We start from the raw sequence: 5,982 nt of genomic DNA on the forward strand, positions 1-5,982 counted from the left end.
ATAGTCAATGATGTATCTGAATATTTAAGTAAGGGTGCCCTTTGGGATTCTCTTTCCTCTTCAGAAAAATGTGGGCCACAGTGAAATGAAGTGAAGCAGAAATAAATTTCAGGGGAAGAGATTAAACAAAGAACTTTATGCATATAGGCATAGCCCATGGACAAACAATAGGGGAAGGCCTGGGGAGGGGGTGGAAGTAGGTCAACAGGGGAAAAACAGGACATCTGTTATACTGTCAACAATAAACATTAAAAAAGAAAAAAATGAACGAAGCTCACCCATTCACTAAGAATTTAGAATCAATTGGACCACTAGCCTCTGAATCCCTGCTTGATTGTTTGTTTTTAATGCCCTGCCCTAACCTATGGTTCTGTCTTCCTCTGGGGCCCCTATCTCTTTGCTGCTCTTCTATTTCTGCCTGCTAGAAGCAGAGAGGTTCAGATCTGCCTGGATCCATCCTGGATGGGTATCAAGAAAGGAGATGTTGCCCTAGCTGGTTTGGCTGGTGGATGGAGCATTGACCTGCAGGCTGAAGGGTCCCAGGTTTGATTCCGGTCAAGGCCCCATGCCTGGGTTGCGGGCTCAATCCCCATTGTAAGGTGCAGGAGGCAGCCAATCAATGATTCTCTCTCATCATTGATATTTCTATCTCTCCTTCTCCCTTCCTCTCTGAAATCAATAAAAATATATTTTAAAAAAGAGAAAGAAGTTGCTTTTCTTAATCTAGTAAAATTTACTAACAAAAAGTCTATGCTGGAGAGCTGTCCTCCCTGCTTTGGTCACAGCTGTTCCTTCAGGAGACCCCAGGCCCATGTTGTGGCATTTGGCATATCCCTTGTTGGTTTCTGCACCCCGTGAATGCCTCAACTGTGACACAGGTCATGTGGTTTATGTTGGTGCCTGAGTCTAGACTGTTGCTCTTTTCCAGAGCAAGGCTTGTCGTTTCCTTTTTGCATTCCTAGTGTCCAGCACAATTTCCTGTCTGAAATCATTCTGCTCTCTGATCCTAAGCTTCTTTAAGCTCCCCCCATTTTCTCCTTTTCTCTCTGACTGCCTTCTCAAATCCTCACATCTAATTCCCAGCTCATTTCTGCCATCTCATGCTCCCTAACCTCCTCTTTCTCTTGCTTGCCACATAATTCCCACGTAGGCACTGTTAACTGCTGTTTCCTTAGGATACGTTTTGCTTTTTGTTGTCTTATAGAGATTGCATTTCAAAACACAATATTAAATGGTCAAAGAGGGTAGGTTTCTTAATCACTCACAAATCCAGGTGTGGGAGGTGGGCCCTCATCCTGGAGGTCCCCAGCACTATAGGAATTACTTAGGTGGGAATTAGGCCTGTGGTTTTATTAACTGTATTTCCAGGCAGAGCGAAGAGCCTGGAATGTCCCACGGTTGGAAAATGTTCTCACATCAAAAATACTCCATAGGGCCCTCGGCGGTCCCAGCTCTGTCTCCTGCTTCAACAGACCCAGGGCCGCCCCTTCTTCCAGCCTCCAACCACTCTCCAGCGTCTTATCCAGTCACCACTCAGAACCACCTCCAAGACCAGCCAACACACTGTTTGTTTGTTTTTTTCTTTTCTACCTTAACTCCTTATTGCCGAACAACCACGGGCTCCCAAATTCGTCAGCATCATTCCACCGAGGTGGAGACTGCCGTCAACCGCCTGGCCAGCCTGCATCTGCGGGCCTCCCACACCTACCTCTCTCTCTGGGCTTCTAGTTCCACCTCCATGATGTGGCTCTCAAGGGCGTGGGCTGCTTCTTCCTCTAGTTGGCAGAGAAGAAGCGCAAGGGCGCTGAGCATCTCTTAAAGTTGCATCTCTCCAGGACGTGCTGAAGCCTCCCCAAGATGAGTGGGCAAAACTCAGGGTGCCTTGGAAGCATCCCTGGCCTTGGAGATCAACCCGAACCAGGCCCTTTGGGAGCTGCAGACCTGGTTCTACCTGCGTAGACCCTCATCCTGTGACTTCCTGCAGAACCACTTCCGGGGCGAGCAGGTGAAGCTCATCAAGAAGATGGGCTACACCTGACTCACCTCCGCAGGCTGCAGGCCCCCACGCTGGGCCCAGCGAGTATCTTTTGAAAGGCTCTCCCTCAAGCATGACTAGGAACCTTTGGAGCCCAGAGGCCTTTGAGGGGCCCCTCTGCATGCCCTGGTGTCTGGCTTTTGCCTGAGCCTCTCCCCAAAACTACTAGCCATTTTTTTAACCACCCTGAAGCCCTCTCCCATGCATTGGACCAAATGGAAACAATAAAGCTTTTTGCAAAAAAAAGAAAAAAAAAGAAAAAAAAAGAAAAGAAGCCTACTCCAGAACAACAATGATGCTATTTACTTTGGCTGCCATTGCCCCTTTCTCAACTCTGCCTTCTGCATTCATAACTAATGCCTGTTTCTTTAGGGCACCCCCCCCCCAGGAAGATACTGTACAACTGAGACATGTATTACATTCTAAATGGACATGGCATGGAGATAATCTGTGAACCAAACACTGAGTTAATATTTCAGTAAACAGTTAAATTGGTGTTTTTTTTTTTCCTTAAAAAGAAGGAGAAGAAGCAGCCTACCTGCTTTTGTCTGTGCCCTGCCCCCTCCCAGCACACATGACTTAGGAATTTTATGTAAGGGAGCCCAGGGCACTGACCTGCACGCCTCCACACTGTTTGTGCTGTTGCCTTGGACACTGGGACACAATCACTGTCTTTCCAAATCAGCTCACCTGCTGAGTAATGGGCTGGCTGCGGGCCCAGCTGGCTCCTCCTAGCTCCCTGGAGCATCAGACCGCATTTCCTCTCTCTAAAAATTAGCTTTGGTTTTGGTCAGGAACACTGAAGGAGTTTCTACCCTTCTCTTGGTTCTAAGAATGAAAGACTACCCAACAAAGCAGTTAGGTCATTAGAAATGGAAAAGACACCCATGCCCTCTGCCCTGAGCCCAGAGGGGCAGGTAGGTGCAGTCGTCCTGGTACAGAAGCTGTGTAGGGACGACACTCTAGGAGCCTAGACATTCCCAGGCTCCATCAGGACGCCACCATCAGGTTGGCCCTTTCTCACACCACCCTCCTTCCCACAGCATTAACTGGTGTCGGAAAGCTCCAGCCTTGTGGAGAGGGAACCCAGAGTACAAGGACCATTTCTGCTTTAGAGTGATTTTCCTAGGGCAATCAATAAAATGATGAGACCTGGGTGCATTTTTGCTCTAGGAGTGGTGGGTGGGGCAGGGGTGTGAGCACCTAGGTGATGGAGAACCCAAAGCCCATGACACTGCTCTCTGTGTAACCTTTTCTGCTGGCACTTGTATGAGCAGCCCGGGGTGGAGGGTGGGGGGTGGGGGCTCAGAGCACCTGCTATTCCAGGTATGTCCTGGGGATCGCCAACCTAAGAATTTTCTTTCAAGGTTCATGTTGTTTGTGTGCACGTGTGTGCGTGTGTGTGTGTGTGTGTGTGTTTCTTTTAAATTAAACTACTTTTTGAAACAATCCCAAACTTACAGAGAAATTGAAAGCATAGTGCAAAGAACATCTTTTTTTCTCCTGAACCATTTAAAAGTCAGTTGCCTATATATTTGTTTCCCCCCCAAGTAACCTATATTTGATTAACCTTTTTTGACTTTAATAATCAATGTAATAAAAGTTTGATAATGCTATTTCTTATTTTATAGTGAGAATTTAAAATTTTTTTTATTGTTTTCTTGGCTATTTTATTTTTTTTCTAGCTTTATTGCGATGTAATTGACATTTCTGGAGGACTGCATGAGCTAAAGCCCTTTAAGCACAGTGTCCTGCACATGGTAAATACCCAATACCTGTTTGCTCCACCTAATACAGCTGCATTGACTTTAGTGTAAAGAAGTCTACCACACCCTGGCTGGAGGGCCCAGGAGGCCTCGTGGGGTTAGCCTGTGGCTTCAGGTAGCCCCTGCCACACAGTTCTGGGCACCTGGGGGGTGTGTTTATCCACTTTCAAAGGCTGGGAATGGCTTTCTGCCTCTTTTCAGGCTGGGGGAGCAGCCGACTTCCTACTCCTTCCCAATCTGCACCCCTCACCACATCCTGGGGAAGAACAAAGCAACACATGAGGGCACATCCTGGGGAAGAACAAAGCAACACATGAGGGGAAATGAAGCAGGACCAGGCTGAGCCGTTTCCCAAGAGCGCCCAGCTCCCCGTGCTGCCGAGGCACCATGCTGGCGTCCAGAGCCCGGCCAGGACCCTAGAGAGCCGAGCTGACAAATGACCTTGGCTTTGTTCTGGTTTCTTTATGTCGTGACTAGAAGGCAGGACCCCGAGGCTGAAAATCTTCCCGTCCCAAACCCTGCCCCCTGAGAAGGTGGTTTCTCTAGAAAGCAGGCTAAGCTTCATCCCGACTCCCAGCCTGCTCCTAAACCTGCCACCTGCTCCTTCTACAGGGCATGGCGCTCTGGGGTTTTTCACGACTCACTGGGTCTCCTGGGTTGTTTGGGAACGTGGGGTTTGTGTGAGAGACTGGAAGCCTGCTTTTCTGATGAGGTCACTGTTCCTTGAATTATTACCTCGCTTCCCTTGGCCCGAGCAAGCAGCAGGAATGCCTTGGAGTGGTGTTTGTTTGTGAAACATCAAATCCCTGCCTAGTGACGCCCAAGCAGGCCCACTTGCCTCCAAACCCCGGTCCCTCCCAAGTTCTTCAGTCTTCAGTCCTGTGGGTGCCGATGTGTTACCCGCTGCAGAACCAGAGGCCAGCTTCCTTCCCAGGCCCCGGGTGTGTGGCAGGGCCGGTGGTCCCCTGGGCCAGCCTACGTCGTGGGTTTCATCTGAGGGCTAATTTTGCTGGTAGGGAGTGTAGGCAGGAGGCCAGGGCAACATTTGGCAGCCAGCAGGCAGCTCCTGGAGAGAGCGGGCCGTTTGAGTCCACAGTGAAGTCCAAGGATGGTCACCACCCTCCACTTCCTGCCTGCGAGCCAGAGCCAGGGCCGTTGGCTGTGATGACCTGGCCGGCAGTGCGGCCGTCTCAGGCTTCAGGCACTGGCCCCACGGCCACACCAGGGGGAGCAGGTAGCCTGGGGCCCTGCCAGCCTGGTGCCACTGTCTGCCAGCCACTGGTGGGCCTGGCCGGGGCGTCTGGCCCAGGGCTTTGAAATGATTCTATTTTCAGCGCCTGACTCCCTCTCCAGCCCCCACTCCTGCTGAGCTTCCTGAGCCACGTCTCCCCACTCCCAGCCCAGCGTCTTTCTGAATGGAGCGGATTATCATAACACCATATGTTAGAAACGCAGTTCACAATTCATAACGTCCTGTTATGCACCAGCTCTCTTCTGATCTTTCGTCAGCCTGGGGGGTCCCAGGGTAAGTCCTTTAACCCATGATTCACAGAGGAGGGACAATGGAGGCTCAAAGAAACTCAAGTATCTCGACTAACATCACACACACACACACACACACACACACACACACACACACACACTCTTTTTCTCTCTCTCTCTCTCTGCAAGTCTGCAAGTCAGTGTGGGGCTGAGTCTTAGAACCAGGCTTCCTGCCTTGAGTCTGGTGCTCATCCCATCACCCTTCATGTCCAGGTGTCCTATTTATGGCACCAGCGAGTAGGATCCCGCAGGACCACCTGTGGTGGCCGTTTCCTGTCTTCTTCACAGAGGACATTTACTTCTGGGGAGTATTGCCAGGCTGGGCAGAATCCTGAGCTCTGTGGAGTCTGATGTGAGCAAAAGCTGGCTGATTCGAAGCGAGGCCTCTCCCCAAAGAGGGCCTGGGCCCAGATGCTCCAAGAGCAGGAAACTCAATTAGCTTTTCTGTGGATGGAGTCCGAAACGTTGCTCAGCACTTGGCCAGAGTTCCAGCCACCCCTCCCTGTTTGGGGCTGGGCAGGATCCAGATCCCCTGCCCTTCCTGGAAAAGCACAGGCCCCTCCTTCATCCAACTGGCAAAGGCCTGGCTGCTTGCCTCCTGGGGAAGGGGTTCAAGCCTCGTGGCAACCTGTGCTCTGA

This window comes from Myotis lucifugus, unplaced genomic scaffold (genome assembly GCF_000147115.1).
Source record: "Myotis lucifugus unplaced genomic scaffold, Myoluc2.0 scaffold_77, whole genome shotgun sequence".
NCBI classification, from domain to species: Eukaryota; Metazoa; Chordata; class Mammalia; order Chiroptera; family Vespertilionidae; genus Myotis; species Myotis lucifugus.